This window comes from Bos javanicus, chromosome 13 (genome assembly GCF_032452875.1).
Source record: "Bos javanicus breed banteng chromosome 13, ARS-OSU_banteng_1.0, whole genome shotgun sequence".
Classification (NCBI taxonomy): Eukaryota; Metazoa; Chordata; class Mammalia; order Artiodactyla; family Bovidae; genus Bos; species Bos javanicus.
Window position 1 is genome coordinate 77,366,190 of NC_083880.1, and position 24,793 is coordinate 77,390,982.

The window sequence follows — 24,793 nt, forward strand, 5'->3', positions numbered from 1 at the left end:
GCGCTCAGCTTTCTTCACAGTCCGACTCTCACATCCATACATGTCCACAGGAAAAGCCATAGCCTTGACTAGACGGACCTTTGTTGGCAAAGTAATGTCTCTGCTTTTCAATATGCTACCTAGGTTGGTCATAACTTTCCTTCCAAGGAGTAAGCGTCTTTTAATTTCATGGCTGCTATCACCATCTGCAGTGATTTTGGAGCCCCCAAAAATAAAGTCTGACACTGTTTCCACTGTTTCCCCATCTATTTCCCAAGAAGTGATGGGACCAGATGCCATGATCTTAGTTTTCTGAATGTTGAGCTTTAAGCCAACTTTTTCACTCTCTTCTTTCACTTTCATCAAGAGGCTTTTTAGTTCCTCTTCACTTTCTCCCATAAGGGTGGTGTCATCTGCATATCTGAGGTTATTGATATTTCTCCCAGCAATCTTGATTCCAGCTTGTGTTTCTTCCAGCCCAGCGTTTCTCACGATGTACATCTCATGATGTACTCTGCATATAAGTTAAATATACCTCACAGAAACATATACTTTTAGGCACCACAAAAAAGCTTTAATTTTAACCTGTTAAAATCAGAAGAAATAAGATGTAATAAGGATGCAGATCTGATACGGAATGTAGCCCGGATTCTATTTATCATTATACAATGCAGTTGTAGACTTTGATTTGAAATATTTTTGCATGGAGAAGGGGTCCCTGAAAGCCAATATCCCCAGCGCCCAGGAGAGTCATGTCACCACTGAAACAGCCCCGTGTCTTGCAGGCGCCAGCTGTTACTGTGGCAAGCGGCCGGCAACTCCAGCTGCCAAGAGACCTGGGAGAGACGGGGGCAGTTCCAAGACTGTTCCTGCCCTGAGGTTCACGGCTTTGTCTTCATCTAGCAGCTGTGACCCCCATCTGTCTGAGCCCCTCTTTCCACAGCCTCCTTGGGTGGCAGGGAAACTCCCAGGGCTTGGGAGGCCATAGGACGAAGGAGTGGGGAGAAATTAGCAAGTCTGAGACTGCAGGAACAAGCCTTGTCCTTACGCTGACACTGAAAATAGCTTTTGTTTCCAGTGGGTGCCAGCTGAGTCACAGTCTTACTGCCGTCTCCCTCTGGTTCGGGGCTTCCCAAACTTCTCCTAAATACGTTCTTCTCAAGCTTGCTCCATTTTCCTTACCTGTAGCACCCTTTTTTTTGACTCTCCACTTCATCCCTTTCTTGACTTAAATAAATTTATTTTAAAAGGAAGCTTATACTTACATGTGTGTGTTAGTTACTCAGTCGTGTCTGACACTATGGGATCCCACGGACTGTAGCCCGCTGGGCTCCTCTGTCCATAGAATTCTCCAGGCAAGAATACTGGAGTGGGTTGCCATTCCCTTCTCCAGGGGATCTTCCCGACTCAGGGAGCGAACCCAGGCCTCCTGCATTGCAGGTGGGCTCTTTACTCTGAGCCACCAGGGAGGCCCTATACTTACATACTGTGTATAAAGAGGAAATTTTTTTTTAATTGCAACTAGAAATGAAAATAGATAATAGTTGCAAACATTTATTAAGTACCTACAGTGTCCCACGCACTGTCCCGGCCTTTTACACGTACTGATTCATTGTATCCTTGAGTTAGATGATACTCATTGTATTATTGAGTTAGATGCAGTGATTACCCCCATTTTGCATGTGGGGGAACTGAGGCACAGAGAGGTTAAGTTACTTGCCCCAGGACACACAGCCAGTGAGTGGCAGAGCGGGGATTTGAAACACATGAGCTACACCAACTGCTCAGATTTTCTGCCCTAGCAGGACATCAGCTCCACGAGGGCAAGGGTTTTGGTCTTCTTCCCTGCTGTCCCCCTGTGGCTAGAGCGGCGTCTGTCACACCATAACGCTTAACACATATTTACTGAACAAATGAACAGGTGAACAATCAGTTGCCATAATTAGAAGGCAATCAGAAGAACAAACACAACGGAAAGCAAACGAGTCTGACGAGGCACTGCTCTTCAAGGAGCCGAGCGTGAAGCCTGCTGTGTCCTTGTTCAAACAGGACACAAGCACGTGTGTGAGAGGAAGTGAGGGGCCACGCGTTCTAATGGAGACTGGGGCCTTGCCTAGTCTCCACTAGAGAATTCACAAAGGACTTGAAAGGGAGCAGTTTTTCTCCCCTTGGGAGTCAGTTGTTATTAATATGTCTTTTAACACCTTTGCTGAGCTAGAGTTCACAACATTATACCATTCACTCAAAGTGTATAACTCAGATAATCGTCTAACTTGATCTAATTGTAGAAACCTTTTCATCCCCACAGAAGCCTCGTTACCCTTCAGCAGTTACCCTTCATTCATCAGACCGCCAGCCCTAAGCAACCACGAGTCTGCTTTCTATTTCCATGGATTTGCCTCTTCTGGACATTTCATAAAAATGGAATTATACAAAGGGTCTTTCATGGCCGGCTTCTTGCATGTAGCAGAGTGTTTTCAAAGTTCATCCATCTTCTAGTCAATTATTTCCTGCCCTGTCCTGGGTTCATGTAAAACCATCTCTGACGAATCCCTTGCTTCAGGTGCATAAAGAACCGTGGGTGAGTCCTGGCCTTCTCCCGCTCCTCCTCTAGCGAGGGTGCTGGCTTGGTTCTCCCAGTGTTTGGACCCAGGAGCTCCCAGGATGGAGTTGGAGGAGGGGTGTATCTTTCCACTGCCCTTGGGTCTGGGCAGGGACTGGCCCACATGTTCCTGCTACTCAACCCTCTTTCCTAAATCAGGACTCTGGGCACTCCTGGGAATCACTGTCTGCCCCCACCGGCTCTGGGAGTGTCAGTGAGTCACTGGGCAAGCATTTCAGCAGCACCTGTGTGTGTCCGTCTGGGATGAGGAGCTGGGGTGATGGAGGGGAAAGAGATGCTGACCGGTCAGGCAGTTCACACTGAGGTCAGGTTCCCTAGAAGCAGGCTTTCTCTGCCTCTGCCCCTATGCTTGTTTTGGCCACGGGAGGTCGTTTTATGTGGAAATTATCTTTTATGTGTTTGTTGTTCGGCCGCTCATTCGACCCCATGAACTGCAGCACACCAGGCCTCCCTGACCTTCCCCATCTCACAGAGTTTGCTCAAACTCACGTCCATCCAGTTGGTGATGCCATCCAGCCATTTCATCCTCTGTCGTCCCCTTCTCCTCCTGCCCTCAATCTTTCCCAGCATCAGGGTCCTTTCCAATTAGTTGGCTCTTTGTATCAGGTGACCAAAGTATTGAAGCTTCAGCTTTAGCATCAGTCCTTCCCATGAATATTCAGAGTTGATTTCCTTTCGGATTGACTCGTCTGATCTCCTTGCAGTCCAAGGGACTCTCAGGAGTCTTCTCCAACACCACAGTTTGAAAGCATCAATTCTTTGGCTCTCAGCCTTCTTTATAGTCCAACTCTCACATCCATACGTGACTTCTGGAAAAACCAGAGCTTTGCCTATACAGACACTTGTTGGCAAAGTAATATCTCCGCTTTTTAATATGCTGTGTAGGTTCGTCATAGCTTTTCTTCCAAGGAGCGTCTTTTAATTTCATGGCTGCTGTGTTTAGCTGCTGTCTTCCCAAGCAGACTCAGTGTCTGAGATGCCTGGGCTCTGTAGCGTAAACGTTTTGGAGTCCCTCATAGTTACTGTTGAAAAACCAGCCTTTAAGGAGTGATGCCACTTTTAACTTTCTGGGATTCTGGGAGGTGGATGATCTTTCTCCCATTTACAGAAGCTGAAACTGAGGCTCAGGAAAGTCAGGTGACCTGTACAAAGCGTCATTGTTAGGAAAAGTTGGAGCTGGAGTTTGAACTGGATGCCAAAGCCCGTGCTCTTGACTGAACAGGAAGTTAGAGGCTGTGGTGGGGAACACGGGGGACAGGTACTGTGAAAGGGGACATTGCCCTTGGGTACACCTTCTGGAGTGTGTGCCCGTGTCACTGAACTAGCTTCGTTTTGCCCAACACACAGCAGGCCACGATGCTGAGACAGCTAAGTGTGCATGAAACACAAAGACGACACCAGTCTCAGATCTGCCTCCCGAAAGGCCAGGAGCTTGGGAGTGTTTATGGGATAACGAATAGAGCGGGAGGGGGGTCTGAGCGTGGGGAGTGTGGGGAAGGGTGATTGGAAAAAGGTGCCATCGTTGTTCTCTGCAGGTGCAGCCAAGCTCTGGGCCTCTGTATGTTAAAAGATGAAGACGCTTAGCACCACCTGAGGGTGGAGTTTTTGACCCTCCAGAATCAAAGGGTCACCAAGGGAACACTCACGCATGCCCAGTTGGAGGGTCGGTGGTCCCGTCTTGTCCTGTCTTAACAGGCTCAGCTAGAACTAGACACAGCTGACTCCAAGTTCCTGGAATACAACTTCTTATGTCTTAGGCTACTTGCTGCTTGGAGGGCATGCAAAGCCTTGATCAGTGAAGGCAGGTGAAATGGATTTGACTCATTACCCCCAGTTTCAGCAGGAGTTTGTACGGAGTCAGGTACTCTGCCAGAGGAGGGGGAAGTATCTCCATCCAACCAATACCAAAAAAATTAAAAATAAAAGGACTTCCCTTGTGGTCCAGTGGTTAAGACTCTGCGCTTCCAGTGCAGGGGGCATGGGTTTGATTCCTGGTTGGGGAACTAAGATCCCACATGCCGTGTGGCTATGTCAATAAAAGACAAAAAGCTTCAAAAATCAGAAATGATTTGGAGATGAAGGTGGGAAGCATGTCGTGTGGTGTTCCTGGAGCCTTGGCCTACACCTAAGCACTTCAAGTCAAGGCCTTTTGTGTGTGTGTGTGGCGGGGGTAGGGGGTGGGGTGGGGGTGGGTTGATGAGCGGCAGAACTCAGTCAACTTTGGCAAAAATGGAAATTTATCAACACATGTAATTAAATATTGAGGACAGATCTCCCTTCAGGTGAGGCTAGATCCAGGGCTTGCGGGGTTAGAGCTGTCTGATCGCCACCCTTTGGTCCTCCGCTCCTCCGTTCGGCTCTTTCCTTAGGCAGGCACCTCGTGGTGGCAGACATGGACACCAGCATCTCTGGATCTTCTTCCTCCCAGTTTAGTATTGCTGAGTGGAAAAGAACTTCTCATTTCCAATAGCCATAGCTCCGGCTAAACTCCTGGCGTCACTTGCTCATTGACCTGGCTCGTCTTACATGCCCATCCCTGAACTGGCAGGGCAGTGGGCTCTGATTGGCTGGGACTGGCCAATCGGTGCATCCTAGGGCTAGAGAGGGATCAGTCCTAATTGAACCACATGGACCAAGGGGAAAAAAGGATATTTCCCCGAGGAAAACTCAGGATGCTGTTACAAGCAGCAGCAGGAAGGGGACTGGACAGGTCCAAGTCAATAGACTTCTTCCTCACGGGAGGTGGAAGATACCATCCAGCTATCTGGCTTCGCTGCCTACTAGCTATGTGAACTTGAGATGACGCATCCCACCCCCACCCTCCCCCTCTTTTTTAAAAAAAATATATTTTGGCTGCGTGGCATGTGGGATCTTAGTTCCCTGACCAGGGATCGAACCCAAGCCCCCTGCAGGGGAAGCTCAGAGTCTTAATCACTGGACCACCAGGGAAGTCCCCGTTCCCCCTTTCCGAGCCCCAGTTTGCCCATCTTTTACAGTGATGATCTCCTCGAACTCACCCAGCTCTGAACTTCTGACCAAAAGATCTCACTTAGCCAGAAGCCCAGCATCCTAGCTTGACAGATCCAAGCTGCGGCTTAGGAATGCTTGGCCTTCGCGCACCCTGAGGTTGAACTTGGAACCGGACATTCAGCCTCCTGTTCCTGCTCATGCCGGCAGGGTACAGCCTGTGTTAGTGGGAGGAGGTTTCTTTGTACATCCCCAGCGTTCTCCTTCTATAATTGGCTCCGAATGAGATGATCTCATCCCTGAGCACTGAGGAAGATGGGTGGGGGTGGGGTGGGGGGAAAGAGCTCCCTGGCAGCATCTGACACTGTTTGTGACTCAATCATTTCCCAGAGAGAGAGAGAGAGAGAGAGAGAGCCCACTCTCTTGAAGACGACATAAAAGTTTGGGGAAAAAAAACAAAAAAAACAACAGTCTTGGTAATAGATGGAGGAAGGCTCCAGCTCTCTGGGCTTTGCGAGGCCTGAGGCAGTTCTTCATTCTGTCCAAACCACGTATCTTCTGACTGTGGCTCACAAGTCAACGTGATCAGTTGTGCCATCTACCCCTGGCCCGAGAGGAGGTGAGCATGGCCACGCGGTCAAGCCGGTTGTCCTGCATGGATTCTTGATGGAGTTTCGTGGCTGGCTGCAGCTCGTTTAAATGCCCATACATTAATTGTGAAAGATGAGCTCCTGACCAACTTTTAAAAAGCTTGTCACGGCACCATCTGCTTGGCGTTTGCACTATTGCATTACATAAGAGGAAAGACATTTTTAAAGAATGCGGCTGCATTTAGTAATTGGATCGCCGGAGAGGAGCCAAGCTGGGGCGGATGGCACTGTGATCTGGGGTGCGACGGCCTCCCCAAATTCCAGGCGGTCTTGGCAGAGACCTGAGTGCAGCCCAGCTTGGGAGACAGGCCCTCGGTGTCTTCTTCTCCTCTTGTCTCTCTCTTACTTTTCCTCCCCCCATCTTTGTTCTTCCTCACCCCTGCCAGTCTGATCAATTCTGTCAAGTATTAATGATAACCAAAATATTTCACCTGCCTAAGCTCCAGTTTCCTCATCTGAAAGCGAGAATAGCTACTGTGAGGTTTAAATGCATTGATACACACAGTGCCTGGCACATGGTGAGTTCTTGTGAGGTATTACGTGGAGCTGCGTCTGATACATTGGGGGCTTCTTTGGTGGCTCCGTGGTAAAGAATCCTTCTGCAATGCAGGAGATGCAGGAGACGCAGATTCAATCCCTGGGTCGGGAAGATCCCCTGGAGGGGGGCATGGCAACCCTCTCCAGTATTCTTGTCTGGAGAATCCCATGGACAGAGGAGCCTGGTGGGCTACAGTCTATAGGGTTGCAAAGGGTTGGACACAACTGAAGTGACTGAGCGCACACACACACTGATATATTGAGGGACCAGATGCCTGTCTGTTTTCCTCCCTTTCCCTCTAACTTCTTTTATTAAAAAAAATAATGCAATCACTTTATTTGTGTTTGGCTTCACTGGGTCTTCGTTGCTGCGCACTTTCTCTAATTACAGTGAGCGGGGTCTATTATTGGTTCTGGTGCCAGGGTTTCTCATTGCAGCGGCTTCTCTTGTGGAGCACGGGTTCTAGGGTACTCCGGCTTTGGTAGCTGTAGCACACGGGCTCCGAAATTGCAGCTCCAGGGCTCCTGGAGCACAGGCTCAGTAGTTGTGGCACACTGCCTGAGTTGCTCCGTGGCCAGTGTGTGGGATTTTCCCGGATCAGGGATCGAACCTGTGTCTCCTGCACTGGCAGGCAGATTCTTTACCCCAAGGCCACCAGGGAAGCCCTTCCTCTGCCTTGCATTTGATTCAGTAAGTATTGAGGAAGTGCCTACCTGAGAGGCCGGGCCAGCTTCACAGATGTGCAACTTGGGCGATTTGTTCAGAGGCCCGTGCTCCGAAGCGAGGGTCCCCCAGGGATCACTGCTCTGTCCTTGCTGGTTTTTTCCGAATCATTTCTGAACAAGAGATCCTGCCCTATCACTTTGCGCTGGTCCCCGATGGTCCCACCTGGATGTCTAAACAACATGTTTTATTGGACTGCTCGATATTGAAAAGAAAGAGCTTGGTCTGCGTTTTAAAATTTGGAGAGGTCACATAAGAACGTGCTGTATTTTGGAAGACTGGAAACTCTTGCCACAGAGAGTCGCTATGCCCACATGCCTCCAAAGATGGGCTGGTCATGGGCGGTGGGGCCCTCTGCAAAGGTCACGGGCTTCAGTTCATCAATGTCCACACCTCTTTCGGAGGCTTTGAACTGAGTCCCTTTGTTCATTTACAGAGCATCTGGGATGGTGGCTGGGGCCATGGGCTTTGCAGCCAAGTATGTTTTCAGCTTTGCCAGTCAACAGCCGTTGACCTTGGGCAAGCAGCTCTTTGCCTTAGCTTTCCATCTGTAAAATGGAGATAATGAGAACAATAAATTCTCCCTTAGGGATGTGAAGCAGAGACTAATTAACACATGGAAAGCATCTAGAACATGTTGTATTAGTATCACTGCTCTTTTACCTGCTGCAGAGGCTCAGACTCCGAGTCTGAGGGGAGCCCCCAGGAGCTGGAAGCTGCACCCCAGCAGCTGGCTATGATGTCATTTTCCTCCTGCCAGTATGAGCAGCCTTGTCAAGGCTCACTTTCTCTGTGCCTTCAGAGTCGGAGTTTGTACTTGGAAGCTGCCCTCTGAAAGTTATAAGCATCATTTTGAGGGAAGGGCCTTCTGTTCCTTAAATAGACCAGTTCATCCCTGCCTCAGGGCCTTTGTACATGCTGCAGTTTCTTTCTGGAATACTCTTTCCCTATGTATTTGCATGGCTAAATGCTTATTCTGGTTTAGCTCAAGTGAGAGAGCAGTTCCTTAACCCCCCTAAGTAGTGTCTGCCCTGATCCCTCCACTCATCTGCATTCAGTTGCATTATCTCCCTCCCAGAACATGTTTGTTGTCTGTCTCCCAGACAACCTGGTCTGTCTTAGTCGTTGCTGTATCCCCAGCAGCTAGACCATTGCCTGGCACATAGCAGGAGCTCAGTAATAATTTGTGGAATGAATGAACCACTGAGCTCATTAACTCTTCGTGGCCACCTGTAAAACAGGGACAGGAGACACTATAGCTCAAGGTCACATAGCCAAGGAGGCCAGGAAGGTAGGCGGGGATCAGGTGCCTTGCTTCTGATCCTCTTGCCCCCAGGGGGGAACAGGAGAGACAAGGGAAGCTTTGGGCCCACCTAGCTACCCAGAAGGGGTCAGGTACGGAGCAAGGCCACGGAACAGCCTCTAAGCGTGGCAAGAGTGAGCCAGCCCGGCAGCCAGGAGGCGGGACTGTTAGTAAGAGCAGGAGACCATCGCCATGACAACTGGACAGCCTACAGCTTCCCGCAGCAACAGCAACGTCGCCAGGGCTGCAGATTTGAATTTGGCTGGGGTGCAATGAGGTCAGTGAGGGGTGGGGACTCCAGACACCCAGTCTGGGGGAAGGAGGTTTCTTTTCTGAGAGTTGCCTAAAAACTGAAAGGACGGGGTGACACTATATAAGAGTGTGTGTGTGTGTGTGCGCGCGCGCGCGCGCGTGTGTAGGAGTGGACTGGGTGGAGCCAGGATGCTGGGCTTGAATCTCAGCTTTACCACTTCTGCACGTCTTGTCCAAGTGATTTAACTGCTCAGTGCCTTGATTCCCTCCAGGTAAACTGGGGATAGACAGTGGTATCTTCCGCATGGTTCCCAACCTTCTTGGCGCTAGGGACTGGTTTCGTGGAGGTCAGTTTTTCCATGGACAGCGGTCAGGGAGGGGGATGGTTTTGGGATGATTCAAGTGTATTACATTTATTGAGCATTTAATTTCTATTATTATCACATCAGCTCCACCTCATATCATCAGGCATTAGATGCTGGACACTGGGAACCCCAGCCTAACAGAGCTGCTGTGATAATTAAAGGAGATAGTACGCTCACATCACTTAGAATGTATCTTACATTGCCACTAAGTTCTAGAATTCAACTTTCATCTGACTTTTGGTTGCCTTTCTGCTGAGGTAGTGGGAAATTTGGTCTCAGTCATCCTCAGGGATCCCCACTTTCTTGGCTTTTTCCATTCATTTAACTAATATTTATTGAGCACCGACTCTGTGTGAGGCAATGCTCTAAAGCTGGGAAACACAGCAGTGAACAAAGCAGACAAAAATCCTTGCCTTTGTAGAGCTGATATTTTAGTGGTCAAAGTGTTAGTTGCTCAGTCGTGTTCAACTCTTTGTGACTCCATGGACAGTGGCCTACCAGGCTCCTCTGTCCATGGAATTCTCCAGGCAAGAGTACTGGAGTGGGTAGCCATTCCTTTCTCTAGGGGATCTTCTCAATGAAGGGATCAAAACTAGGTCTCCTGCATTGCAAGTAGATTCTTTGCTGTCTGAGCCAGCAGGGAAGCCCTGACATTTTAGCGGGGTAGACATTCAATAGGATAAAAAGGAAAATACATTATGTATGTGTATGGTCAGTTGATAAGCTGTGTCCTGCTCTTTGTGATCCCATGGACTGCAGCCCGCCAGGTTCTTCTCTCCATGGGGTTTTCTGGGCAAGAATACTGGAGTGGGTTGCAGTTTCTTCCTCCAGGGGATCTTCCTGATCCAGGGGTTGAAGCTACATCTCTTGCATTGGCAGGCAGATTCTTTACCACTGAGCCACCTGGGGAGCCACGTATCATGTCAGATGGTCTTAAATGTCAAGGGGAAAAATAAAGCCAGTTTGGAGGGGATATGGACTGTGGGTGAGGGTTTGCAATTTTAGACAATGGTAGGTTGTGGAGGTGTTAGAGCCCTTCTGACAAAGTCAGCTTCGAGGATGTAGGAGGCAAGAGAGGGAGCTACGTGGTTATACGGCAAGAACATCCCAGGTAAAGCAAACAGGAAGTGCAGAAGCCCTGGGGCGAGCAAGTCAGCTGTATGAAACCATATCGTGCAGTTCCACTGTTTGGCGTGTGTGCACGAATGGTGTTACGTGGCACCATTTAGTCCTGCGTGGGTGGCTGTGAGTCTTCTCATGGATGGAGATGTGCGTACATGTTTGTTCACACACAGGCCTGCTGTGTTCAGCCAGAGGTGCTGTTCTTGCACAGAGGAAGGATGCCATCTATGCAGATTACAATAGAATGGGACCCCCTGGGGTTGTGCCATGCAGTGGCTCTGTGCAGATTTTATGAGGAAATACACAAAGATATGTCTGTGAAAATGTCCATATGCGCATATGTCTGGATATTTGCACAGAAGTGATATGTAAATGTGTACATAAGGATACGTCTATTTAAAATGTTAATATTTTGAATATCATGGGTTTTTGTACTATCGATTTTTTAAAATATTATTTATTTTTCAGTGTCCCTGAAATACATTTTTTTTTCTAATTACATTTTTCTAAATACAATTTTAAAAGATTTTTTTTTTGATGTGGACCATTTTTTAAGTCTTTATTGAATTTGTTACAATATTGTTTCTGTTTTATGTTTTGCCTTCTTGGTCATGAGGCATGTGGAATCTTAGCTCCCCAACCAGGGATCGAACCCCCCACCCCCTGCATTGGAAGGTGAAGCCCTAACCATGGGACCACCAGGGAAGCCCCTGTCCCCTTACATTTTACGCCACAGCAAGAGCCTCACTTTGTTTACCTGAGGCCTGGTCCTGTTCTGTCCGCAGGATGTAAAATAAATGTGGGGGAGGCCTGGCTGAGGTGAGGGAAGCCTTTTCTTCCAGTTTCTTCCAGCATCTGTGCTCATTAGCGTGTGACCAGAATCTAAACTCAATCTGAGCACCTCTTGTTTCTCTAAGACAAGATTTATGGAGCGTTGATATGTGCCAGGGAGTCACATACGTTATTTCACTTTATCCTTACAACCATCCTCTGGGGTGGAAAATTTTTTTGTTCAATTGCACATGTATTTATTTATGGCCTACTATGTGCCAGGATCACCATCTGGTATTCCTGCTGGCCCAGCATACATTCTTTATTTTTCTGGTAAGAGCACCCCAGGTTTTTGGGAGGAGGCTAGCCTCTCCCCTTCACAGTGCAAATGGCTCAGCCCTGGTTTTCTGCACCCCTCCCCGTAGCTCTAGGAGGGGATGGCCTGGGTGGCCCAATCAGCATTGTCCATCTCTCTGGCCATAGAGATTGGTGATGGGATGATCATGTGACCCAACTTGGTCCAATCAGAGTGAATACTAGGACTTTTGCTGTGCTGTTTGAAAAAAACTTTCTTTCAACCAAGATTTCTAGCTGTAAGAAATCTGATGTAATCTTGGAGCTCTTAGGGAGGGTCTCCTACGTGGAGAAAAAGAAAAAACTGAGCCCTTGGCATCTTTAGAGCCCCTAGATCCAACTGTACCTGAAGCTATTGCCCAAAGACTTTTCAGTTCTAAGAGTTTACCATTGGTTTTTAAAATTAGTTTGAGAAGGCATCTGAAATCCTGTGTTGCCATCTTTATACATTATCTTCTTTAATTCAGGGATGAACTCAATGGAGAAGGGGCAAAAATTATAAAGGAACTGAGCCGCCAGGAAGTAAGCATTTTGTTCAAGGTCATATAGCAGGTCAGTAGTTGAAGCTTGGATTCGAACCCAAATCTCTCTGCCTCCTGAGCCTTCCTTCCATTCCACACTGTCTGAGCTCTGGACTAGAGGATCTGTGGAGATGAAAGACAAAAGACTCGAGTCCCATTTTGGTCACTGTTTTCTATGTGTCCTTGATCAGGTCACAACCTGAGCCTCAGTTTTCCCATCTGTAAAATGGGGAACATAGTAGTGCCTATACCATCTTTTTGTCATGAAGGTTGAACGAAATAACCCATGTAAGTAAAGTGCTTAGAACAGGGTTGGGCAGGTGAACAGGAGCAGTGAAGATGAGCTATTATTATCATGGCTGTTTTTTGGAGTAAAGGAAGGGGGTCTGGGGGCTTCATTTTTGCCTATAGCCAGGATGCTCCCTGCCTCCCTGCTGGTCACAGGTTCCAGGAGACCTAGGGCGGCATCTTCATCCATCTCCTGCCAGATCTGACTCACTTACCCAGGAAGTAGGCACTTAAAGAGCCGCTTCCCCAGTTTCTCTTTTAATTTTCATTACATAAATTTCTCATTTCCTGGAATAGAGATCTTGAACGGCTGGGCTCATTTGGAAATCAAAGTCAGCAAAGACCTCATTTATATTAATGGGGATGCTAGTCTGGCTTACAGGGAGGCTGAAACGAGGATGGATGGTAGCGACTCTGGCTGAGCTGCTCCAGGCTGAGCTCTTGGACGCTGCCTTGGAGGAGCAGATTCTTCTAGGTTCATCTGGGACTGTCTTCATTATGTGAGAGGCTCCTGGATGCAAGCTTCCCTGGTGGCTCAGACGGTGAAAAGTCTGCCTGCAATGCACAAGACCCAGATTCGATCCCTGGGTCAGGGAGATCCCTGGAGAAGGAAATGGCAACCCACTCCAGTATTCTTGGCTGGAAATCCCATGGACAGAGGAACCTGGTGGTCTATAGTCCATGGGATCACAAGAGTCAGACACGACTTAGCGACTAAACCACCACCATCACCTAGATGCCAGGACTGTGTTGGTCTCTGCCTTAAATGCCCCCATGGCTGCTCTGAGAGTGACCTTGCTTAACAAGGTGCTGTGTGATCAAGCCCTGTTGACCTCTCTCACCTCCTACCTATCATTCTTCTTACTCATCCTGCTCCAGCCAAGCTGGTCTCCTGAGAGTGTTCCTACCTCAGTGCCTTTGCACTTGCTGTGCCTTCTTTTTAAAAATTTCTCCTAGTAGCTCTCCTGGTGGCTAGCTCCTTCTGTCAATTAGATCTTGTCTCACAATCACCACCTCCTCAGCTTCAAGAGGGACTGAGGAAGGAGAAATGGGGAGCTATTGTGTACCGGGTACAGAGTTGCGGTTTTGCAAGATGAAAACATGCTGGAGATGGATGGTGGTGATGGCCGCACAGCAATATGAATGTACTTGATATCACTGAGAACTGTATACGTCAAAATGGCTAGAGTTCGTAAAGTTTGTGTTACATGTGTTTTTTTTTTTTTCACACACACACAAAAAAATTAGAGCAAAAAGAAATTCCAGCTTCTGTCTTTCTCTTGGATCACTTACTCTGGGAGAGGCCCTCAGCCATATTGTAAAGAAAGGGAAAACACCTTATGGACAGATTCGTGCGGTGAAGGACCAAGGCCTTCTGCCTACAGCCCCAACACCAACTTGTCAGGCCCCTGCGGGAACTATCTTGGAAGTGGGTCCTCCAGTCTAGCCAGGCTTTCAGAGGACTATAGCCCTGGCCAACATCTTGACCGCAGCCTCATCAGAGCGTCGGCCCTGGAGCCACACAGCTAAGCAGTCCCCAAATCCCTGAGCCACAGAAGTTGTGAGATAATAAGCGTTTACTGTTGTTCTAAGCTGCTAAGTGTTGGGGTAATTTGTTATACAGCAGTTGGTAACTAACCCAGCTCCTCATTTGTAAAATGAGGGTGATGACAGTTTCATGGAATTGTTGTTGATGATAATTTTATAATACTCATGATGATAATTTCATAGGTTGATTTTTATAGAGTCGTTGCTAAGAATTAATTAGCAAATAAATGCATGCGAAGTGCTCAGAACCGTGCCTGGCATACAGTAAATGCTCAATAAAGCTTAACTAGCAGGATTTTATGTTCTCTGTGATTTCTGGCATTGTGAGGAGCTCAGCCTGAACAATAGATCTCCACTAAGGAACAGATATAGGCCGCAGGCTATGGGACAAATAACATTGATGGTAACAAAGAGAGCTGGCCATTATTGAGTACTTATGCATGCTAAGCCTAGGGCTAGGCATTTAACATCTTTTTGTTAAAGCTTTCCAGTAGTCTTTCAAAGTAAACACTGTTATTTTCCCATTTTATAGACTAAAAAAACAAGGATCCACAGAGGGAAAATGACTTGCCATACATAGGTCACATAGCAAAGCAATAGTGTAGGCAGAATTTGAACTCAGACGCTTCAGTTCAGTTCAGTCCAGTCACTCAGTCGTGTCCGACTCTTTGCAACCCCATGAATCACAGCACCCCAGGCCTCCCTGTCCATCACCAATTCCCGGAGTTTACCCAAACTTATGTCCATCGAGTCGGTGATGCCATCCAGCCAGCTCATCTTCTGTCGTCCCCTTCTGCTCCTGCCCCCAATCCCTGCCAGCATCAGGGTCTTTTCCAATGAGTCAACTCTTAGCATGAGGTGGCCGAAGTATGATGCTTCAGACCCTAGCGTTTCCCTTCTGAACCACTAGATTGAGCTGCAGCTTTAAATCCCCGCTCCTCCCACCTCCGCCAGACAAAGCCCGTCTTCCCCCTTTAGCTATTTCCTGTTTATTAGCACAGGGTTAATTGCCAGCACATCCCGACAAGCGAATAATTTGTTTCCTCAGCTCCCATCTGCTGAGGGTCAAACCCCCTTCCCCTTGGGAAACCAGAGAGTCGATTCCCTTAGAAGTTTGTTTTTCTGATTCCAATATCCTCTCCCAGGCTCTCACCTTTTTAAAGAAAACTTATTGACTGCTCCAGGTCTTAGCTGTGGCATGTGGGAGCTAGTTTCCTGTCCAGGGATTGAACCCAGGCCCCCTGCACTGGGAGCAGGGAATCTTAGCCACTGGACCACCAGGGGAGTCCCCAGACTTTCACCTTTGCTATTGAGGTTGGGCAATAGGAACACAAACACATTCAGAAAAAAGCACCAAAGTATCTGCCCAGCCTTCGCTCCCTATAGCAGCTCATCAGAGGCTGTTTAATTGGCCCCAAACCTTTGGAGCCCGGCACTTCCAGACATGCTGCCAGCTGGCTCTTCACAAACAGCTTGCCTAATATTTGCCTAATATGTGCATGTGGCCATCAGGAGGGGCATGTCCCCAGACAGGCGATGAGCTCAGGACATGGGCATCGCCACACCTGCTCCTCTCCCTGAGGACGGGGGAAACAGCTGTGTAGCCACTGACAGCAGAGCGTTTTCTGAGCTCGGGTCTTGTGTGTATATTTGTGTGTAGGCAGAAGGGCAGACAAGGACCAAGCCAAGGCCAGTGGGGGCCCGGAGCGGGGGACAAGGAAGTTTGCCCCTGCGATGGGGCCACGGCTGTGCTGGATCTGCCCTCCCTCGAGCCATTGCTCCTCAGATATTTCTGACCATTAATTAATTTCATTTTTGGCTGTGCTGGTCTTCGTTGCTGTGTGTGGTCTTTCTCTAGTCGTGGTGAGAGTAGCTATTCTCTGGTTGCAGCGCTCAGGCTTCTCTAGTTTCGGAGCACCGGATCTAGGGCGGCAGGCTCAGTGCTTGCTGCACTTGCCCTTCGTTGTCCCACGGCATGTGGGATCTTTCTGGACTAGGGATTGAACCCATGTCCCCTGCATTGCAAGGCAGATTCTTAACCACTGCACCACCAGGGAAGCTCAGAAGTATTTTCGCATTGTGAACTGTCACACACACACCGCCCCCCCACCACCACCACCAACACACACAAGTGAAATGAAAGTTTCATGAATCTGAATTCATTTTATTGTGAGCAATGCATGCCGATCTATTATATTCTGTTCTAATCTGGTCTGGTCTATATCATTATTTCATCCAAAAAAGTGCTAGTTGTGACCCATGAACTCGATTTCAAAGACCCCTTTATGCAGGGATTTGTAAGCTGGGTCCGTGAACTTTAATGGGACAATACTCGATAGTTTTATTTTCACTGACCTCCAGCTGAAATGTAGCACTTCCTTCAGTTATAGAGAAAAAAAATCTTAGTAATATAAGCAGTATTTGTGATATTGTCACTAACAAACACTATATGATTTTGCATCTCCATTATGCTGTTGCAGATCCCTTGAAGCAGCCCAGAAATGCTTTGTGTGTGTTAGTCGCTCAGTTGTGTCTGACTCTTTGTGACCCCATGGACTGTAGCCCACCAGCCTCCTCTGTCCATGGAATTCTCCAGGCAAGAATATTGGAGTGGGTGGGTTGCCATTCCCATCTCCATCAGATCTTTCCAACCCAGGGGATTGAACCCTGGACTCCTTCATTACAGACAGATTCTTTACCATCTGAGGCACCAAGGAAATCCAAGAAATGCTTTACTTCCTTGAAAGAAAAGAAATGCTTTACTCCCTTGAAATTATGGTAGTTACTAGACCTGATCTCAGGTGGCCTCGGCCTGGAATGGCTTGGAGTGGGGCTTGGGTTCCCAGCCAGAGATTGAGGCTGGGTCATGGCGGTGAGAGCTGCAGATCCTAGCCACTAGACCATGGTCAATGACAAGGGCCCTGGATCCTTGGCTTTGCAGAAAAGAATTGCCACAAAGACAGAAAGTGGTGAAGCAAGTATTTATCAGGAGGAAAAGATACAGTGTGTGGATAGACACATGAGCAGACTCAGAAGGAGAGTCCCTCATGGTAGTTTGAATTATTTATATGGGGCATTTCTTTTGGGCTTCCTTTGGCCAATCATTTTGATTTGCCGCTTCACAGTGCACATTTGGTATATCTTGGGGTCCTCCCATGTGTGTGCATGCATTCTTAGCCAAGATGGATTTTACCGGAAAGGCATATGGGTAGAACATCCCTTGGCATCACTCACCCTCTAACCTCCAAGGAGCCTTTCTGCGCATGTGTGATCAGGGAGGTCTCTTAACTTGGAGAATGAGAAATATGTGATCAGAGCCGTGCCCAGCCGCCTTCCTCGATTGTCATGCTATTCTCGTCTTGGAGTTTCAGTCTACAGGGAATAAATCTCCAGTTGCTTGGAGTGGGGGGGGTGTCATCTACCTCCCGCCTCAGACCCACTTCTAGCTCTTGTTATTTAATTTGCTAAGAAGCCCATGTATTTAAAAATATCTTGATAATTCCATGTCAACAGATTTCTTTTGTAAACCTATGTATTTTATTTTATGCACTTAAAATTATTATCTGAGGAGGGGTCTGTGGGCTTCACTGGACTGCCTGGGGGTCCACAAAAAGGTTAAGAATCCTGGCATCAGTGGGGCCCCGCTCTCAGTTTATGAAACCAACACTGCCCCAGCAAGCTCCAGGAGAGCAGAGCCCTGCAGTCTCTGTAATGTGCCCCCAGAGCCAACACTGAAGTCACATTAATGGCCAGTGTCTGCAGAGCGCTTTAGCAGGCGCCAGCCTTTACACTAGGTGCTTTATGTGAATTACTTATTTTAATCTTTATACCAACCTTGTGAGGTGGGTTCTATTTTTTTTTCCGCTTCGTGTCTCTCTCTTTCCCCAACTTTGTTTTTCTTCTTAGCTTCAGATGTGTCATACATTTAAACTCCGTTGATTGGCAGCCTTCCCCTCTACGATGTGCATCACTTTAAGGCAGGAATTTGCTTTGCTCAAGGCTGAGTCCCCCAAGGGCAGGGATGGGACCAAGATGAGGTGAGTGAGGCACTCATTTCTCAAGAGATTTAAGGGTGTGCCCCAAACTTGGCAATCTAGGTAAAGCTTATTTAAAAATTAATGCAAAAAAGCTACGATGAACAAAATATCAACATTTCAGATAATGACAGAATCCAACTCTGCACTGGTACAATTCTGCCTCGGTCACCTCATCCTATTCTTGGCCCCGAGGGCTTTAATGTATAACTATTGCTTAAGGAAACGAGCCTTATTCTACAGATGGAAACTCTGAGACACAGCAGCTAGAGAACCCCCTGATGCCATATAACCACTAAGTGGGCCATATAACCACTAAGTGGAGGAGTCAGGATTTTGAACCCAGGCAGTCTAGCTGCAGCCTGCCGCGCGCGCTGCAGTCCATGGGGTCACAAAGAGTCGGGAACAACTGAGCAACTGAACTGAGTCTGGCTCCAGACCAGACCTGTCAAACACCGCACAGTTTCGTCTACTAAATTATTATGTTCGATCCTTTTACCAGGTAATTGTGGTACTGGAGAAGACTCTTGAGAGTCCCTTGGACTGCAAGGAGATCAAACCAGTCAGTCCTAAAGGAAATCAACCCTGAATATTCACTGGAAGGACTGACGCTGAAGCTGAAGTTCCAATACTTTGGGCACCTGATACAAAGAGCTGACTCACAGTAAAAGACCTTGATGCTGGAAAAGATTGAAGGCAGGAGGAGAAGGGGGCAACAGGGGATGAGAGTTGGATGGCATCACCAACTCAGTGGATATGAATTTGAGCAAACTCCAGGAGGAAGTGAAGGACATGGAAGCCTGGGGTGCTGCAGTTCATGGGGTCGCAAAGAGTCAGACATGACTTAGCGGCTGAACAGCCTTGTAAAGGGGCTTCCCAGGTGGCGCTAGTGGTAAAATAAAGAATCCACTTACCAATACAGGAGACTTCAGAGATGAAGATACCCTGGAGGAGGAAATGGCGACAAGCTCCAGTATTCTTGACTGGGAAATGCCATGGACAGAGGAGCCTGGCGGGCTATAGTCCATAGGGTTACAAAGTGTCAGACATGACTGAAGCGACTTAGCATGCACACAACCTGGTAAAATTGGACAGACCCGGGTTAAAATCTTGGCTGTGCCTGTTCTTAGCTAGACGACCTTGGACAAGTCACCTTACTGCGCTTTGCTTCAGCCTCCTTGGCTGCAAAATGCAGATAATGATGCTTTCCTAGTAGTGTTTCATGAGGACTGGGGGAGACGGCACATGGAAAGGGCTCAGCAAAGCTCCTGGAACACAGGAGATCTTGGGTCACAGCACGTTTCTTGCAGGCACCCATGATCTATGTGTGTGTATGTGTGGTTTCTTCGAGGCCCCCTTGACCTTTTCCAGTCCTGTGGCCACGGCTGAGTTTTCCAAATTTGCTGGCATGTTGAGTGCAGCACTTTAACAGCATCATCTTTTAGGATTTTAAATAGCTCAACTGGAATTCCGTCACCACCACTTGCTTTGTTCCTAGTAATGCTTCCTAAGGCCCACTTGACTTCACACTCCAGGATGTCCTGCTCTAGGTAAGTGACTGCACCATTGTGGATACTGGGGCCATCAAGACCTTTTTTGTACACTTCTGTGTATTCTTGCCACCTCTTCTTAGTCTCCTGCTTCTGTTAGGTCCTTACCGTTTTTGTCCTTTATTGTGCGCATCCTTTGTACTTTTCTTTTATATAGATCTTATACGTATCTGTTGGATTTATACCTGTTTCAGTTTTTGGGTTGATACTGTAAATGGTATTGTGTTTTTTAAATTTCAGATTCTACTTGTTTATTGCTAGTTTGTAGGAAAGTGATTGACTTTTGCATATTGAACTTGTATTCTCTGACTTTGCTATAGTCATTTGTTAGTTCAGGAATTTTTTTATGTCAGTTCTTTTGGATTTTCTACTTAGATAATCATGTCATCTATGAACAAAAACAGTTTTATGTCTTCCTTCCCAACATGTACACCTTTTACTTATTTATTCAAGTCTTATCTCTTTTTTCCCCCTTAGCCTAGCTGAAGGTTTGTCAGTTTTATCTTTAAAAAAATAGTTCTTGATTTTTATGTTGCTTTTCTGGTCTTGATTTCGTTTACTTCTTTTCTGATCTTCTTCATTTTCTTCCTTTTGCTGACGCTGGGCTTACTTTGGTCTTCTTTTTTCTGGTTTCTTGAAGTGTAAAGTTAGATTGTTTTTTAAGACTTATTATTATTATTATTATTATTGCTGATGTACCGGTTTATAGCTATAAACTTCCCTCTTAGAACTGTTTTTGCTGCATTCTATAAGTTTTGGAATATTGCATTTCCATTATTGCTTCTTTCAAGGTACTTTTCGATTTCCTCTTTGACTCAATGGTTGTTCAGAAATGTGTTATTTCATTTTCACACAGAAATTTTCCATTTTTCTTGTTATTGATTTCTAGTTTCATAGCACTGTGTTCAGAAAAGATATTTGCTAAGGTAGAAATTTTCTTATATTTGTTAAAACTTGTTTTGTGACCTAATATAATCTATCTTTGGAGGAGGAAATGGCAACCCACTCCATTATTCTTGCCTGGAAAATTCTGCAGACAAAGGAGCCTGGCGGGCTACAATCCATGGGGTCGCAAAGGGTCGGGTAAGACTGAATGACTGAGAATGCACTTATGATCTGTCCTTAACATTGTTCTTCGTGAATTTGGGGGTTTTTGGATGGAATGTTCTATATATGTCTGTTAGGGCCATTTGGTGTAAAGTATAGTTCAAATATAGTATTTCTGCATTGATTTTCTGTCTGGGTGATCTATCCATAGTTGAAAGTGGTGCTTTAATCCACTCAAATCCCTACTTAAATTTCCCACTACGATTGTATTGCTATCTATTTCTCCCTTCAGATCTGCTGGTATTTATTTAATACATGTTAGGTGCCTATATATTTACAACTGTCATATCTTCTTGATGAACTGACCCTTTTATCACTAGATGAAGTTTCTGTCTCCTACAGTTTTTGTCTTAAAGTCTATTTTGTCTTTTATAAGTACAGTTATCTTTGCTCTCTTTTGGTTTCCATTTGCATGGGATATCTTTCCCATCCTTCTTTTTTTATATTTTATTTTATTTATTTGTGTATTTGGCTGCATTGGGTCTTAGTTGTGGTACGTGGAATCTTTTTTTTTTTTTTTTAAGTTGCGTCATATAAGATCTTTGACTTCCAGCATGTGAACTCTTAGTTTCAGCCTGTGAGATCTAGTTCCCTGATCAGGGATCGAACCCGGGCCCTCTGCATTGAGAGCACAGACTCTTAGGCACTGGAGAGTCTCATGGACAGAGGAGCCCAGCAAGCTACAGTCCATAAGGTGGCAAACAGTTGGACACGACTGAAGAGGCTTAGCACGCACAAGCACACATGTGGATACAGGTATATGTACGTATATACATTTCACTGTATATAAGTGAAGTCCTATTGAAAAAACAGGGAAGTCCTATTATACTTAAAAAAAAAACAAGCAAAACTTTTTTAGTGGTTTCCCTGGAACTTGCAGTATACATTTACAACTAATACAAATTCACTTTCGAATAACACTGTAAGACTTGGCACATAGTTTGAGTACCTTATAGTAACTAATCCAAATTTCTCCTTCTTGTCTCTTGTATCATTACTGTTATTCAATTCACATATATATATTGAAATGTATGTATATATACATGTACCTGTGTACACATGTGTGCTTGTGTGTGCTAAGTCTCTTCAGTTGTGTCCGACTCTTCGCCACCTTATGGACTGTAGCCTGCGGGGCTCCTCTGTCCATGAGATTCTCCAGGCAAGAGTACTGGAGCGGGTTGTCATGCCCTTCTCCAGGAGATCTTCCCAACTCAGGGATCAAATCTGCTTCTCTTACGTCTCCTGCATTTTTATATGTGTATACATATATAAGCATACTAATGGAATACATTATTGCTGTTGTTCAGCGGCTCAGTCATGTCCAACTCTTTGCAACCGCATGGACTGCAGCATGCCAGGCTTCTTTGCCCTTTACTATTTCCCAGAGTTTGCTCAAACTCAAGTCCATTGAGTCAGTGATGCCATCCAACCATCTTGTCTTCTGTTGTCCCCTTCTCCTCCTGCCCTCGATCTTTCTCAGCATCAGTGTCTTTTTTCAATGAGTTCGCTTTCACATCAGGTGGCCAAAATATTGGAGCTTCAGCTTCAGCATCAGCCCTTCCAGTGAATATTCAAGGTTGATTTCCTTTAGGATTGACTGGTTGGATCTCCTTGTAGTCCGAGGGACTCTCAAGAGTCTTCTCCAACACCACAGTTCAAAAGCATCATTTCTTTGCTGCTCAGTCTTTTTTATTGTCCAGTTCTTACATCTGTACGTGACTACAGGAAAAACCATAGCTTTGACTATACAGACCTCTGTATACTGTCTAGGTTTGTCATAGCTTTTCTTCCAAGGAGCAAGTGTCTTTTAATTTCATGGCTGCAGTCACTGTCCGCAGTGATTTTGGAGCCCAAGAAAATTAAGTCTGTCACTGTTTTCATTGTTTCCCCATCTATTTGCCATGAAGTGATGGGGCCGGATGACATGATCATAGTTTTTTGAATGTTGAGCTTTAAGCCAGCTTTTTCACTCTCCTCTTTCACTTTCATCAAGAGGCTCTTTAATTCCATTTTGCTTTCTGCATTAGGGTGGTGTCATCTGTGTATCTGAAGTTATTGATATTTCTCTCAGCAATCTTGATTCCAGCTTGTACTTTATCCAGCCTGGCATTTCACGTGATGTAATGCATACAGCCTTGATGCAGTCCTTTCCCAATTTGGAACCAGTCCATTGTTCCATGTCCAGTTCTAACTGTTGCTTCTTGACCTGCATACAGGTTTCGTAGGAGGCAGATAAGGTGGTCTGGTACTCCTACACTTTAAGAATTTTCTAGTTTGTTGTGATCCACACAGTCAAAGGTTTTAGTATAGTCAGTGAAACAGAAGTAGAATTTTTTTCTGAAATTCTCTAGCTTTCTCTATGATCCAACAGATGTTGGCAATTTGATCTTTGGTTCCTCTGCCTTTTCTAAATTCAGCTTGTACATCTGAAAGTTCTTGGTTCACATACTATTGAAGCCTAGCTTGAAGGATTTTGAGTATTATCTTACTAGCATATGAAATGAGTGCAATTGTGTGGTAGTTTGAACATTCTTTGGCATTGCCCTTCTTTGGGATTGGAATGAAAACTGACCTTTTCCAGTTCTGCGGCCCCTGCTGAGTTTTCCAAACTTGCTGACATATCAAGGGAAGCACTTTAACACCATCATCTTTTAGGATTTGAAATAGCTCAGTTGGAATTCCAACACTTACATTAGCTTTGTTTGTAGTGATGCTGCCTAAGGCCCACTTGCACTCTGAGATGTCTGGCTCTAGGTGAGTGATCACATCATTGTGGTTACTTGGATCATTAAGATCTTTTTTTGTATAGTTCTGTGTATTCTTGCCACCTTTTCTGTTTTTTTTCTTTTAAATTAATTTCTTAATTTTAATGGAGGCTAATTACTTTACAATATTGTGGTGGTTTTTGCCATACATCGACATGAATCAGCCACGGGTGTACATGTGTTCCCCCATCCTGAACCCTCCTCCCCATCCCTCTGGGTCACCTCTTCTTAATATCTTTTGCTTCTGTTGCTGCTGCTGCTAAGTCACTTCAGTCATGTCTGACTCTGTGCGACCCCATAGATGGCTCCTCTGTCCCTGGGATTCTCCAGGCAAGAATACTGGAGTGGGTTGCCATTTCCTTCTCCAATGCATGAAAGTGAAAAGTGAAAGTGAAGTCAGTTAGTCGTGCCTGACTCTTAGCGACCCCATGGATTGCAGCCTACCAGGCTCCTCCGTCCATGGGATTTTCCAGGCAAGAGTACTGGAGTGGGTTGCCTTTGCCTTCTCCTTGCTTCTGTTAGGTCCATACAATTTCTATCTTTAGTGGGCCCATCTTTGTTATTTATTAGATCAATTAATAATAAGAAGTTATTATTATTTTCTGTTATATGCAGAATATATCATGCGAAATGCCAGGCTGGATGAAGTGCAAGCTGGAATCAACATTGCCGGGAGAAATATCAAGAACCTCAGGTATGCAGATGACACTACCCTTAAGACAGAAAGTGGAAAAGAGAGTGGAAGATGGTGACTGCAGCCATGAAATTAAAAGACACTTGCTCCTTGGAGGAAGAGCTATGACCAAGCTAGACAGTATATTAAAAAGCAGAGACATTACTTTGCCAACAAAGGTCTGTCTAGTCAAAGTTATGATTTTTCCAGTAGTCAGGTATGGATGTGAGGGTTGGACTATAAAGAAGGCTGAGCTCCAGAGAATTGATGCTTTTGAACTGTGGTGTTGGAGAAGACTCTTAAGAGTCCCTTGGACTGCAAGGAGATCCAACCAGTCCATCCTAAGGAAATCAGTCTTGAATATTCATTGGAAGGACTGATGCTGAAGCTGAAGCTCCAATACTTTGGCCACCTGGTGTGAAGAACTGACTCATTTGAAAAGACCCTGATTCTGGGAAAGATTGAAGGTGGGCGGAGAAGGGGACAATGGAGGATGAGATGGTTGGATGGCATCACCAACTCAATGGATGTGAGTTTGAGCAAGCTCTGGGAGTTGGTGATGGACAGGGAGGTCTCACTTGCTGCAGTCCATGGGGTCGCAAAGAGTCGGACGCAATTGAGTGACTGAACTGAACTGATAATAAGAAAACTGAAGTTTTA

At 46.2% G+C, this 24,793-nt stretch overlaps 1 long non-coding RNA gene across 3 annotated transcripts; it reads left to right on the forward strand.

The window, feature by feature from the left end:
- Positions 1 to 5,878: 5,878 nt before the first annotated feature.
- Positions 5,879 to 24,793, forward strand: LOC133259868 (uncharacterized). 3 transcript variants are annotated; one of them, XR_009740547.1, is made up of 3 exons: positions 5,879 to 6,188; positions 18,541 to 19,588; positions 24,076 to 24,793. It is a non-coding gene; the product is annotated as an uncharacterized LOC133259868 (long non-coding RNA). The 3 variants fall into 3 exon arrangements; XR_009740548.1 differs by lacking the exon at positions 5,879 to 6,188 and adding an exon at positions 7,552 to 9,060; XR_009740549.1 differs by lacking the exon at positions 5,879 to 6,188 and adding an exon at positions 15,352 to 18,041.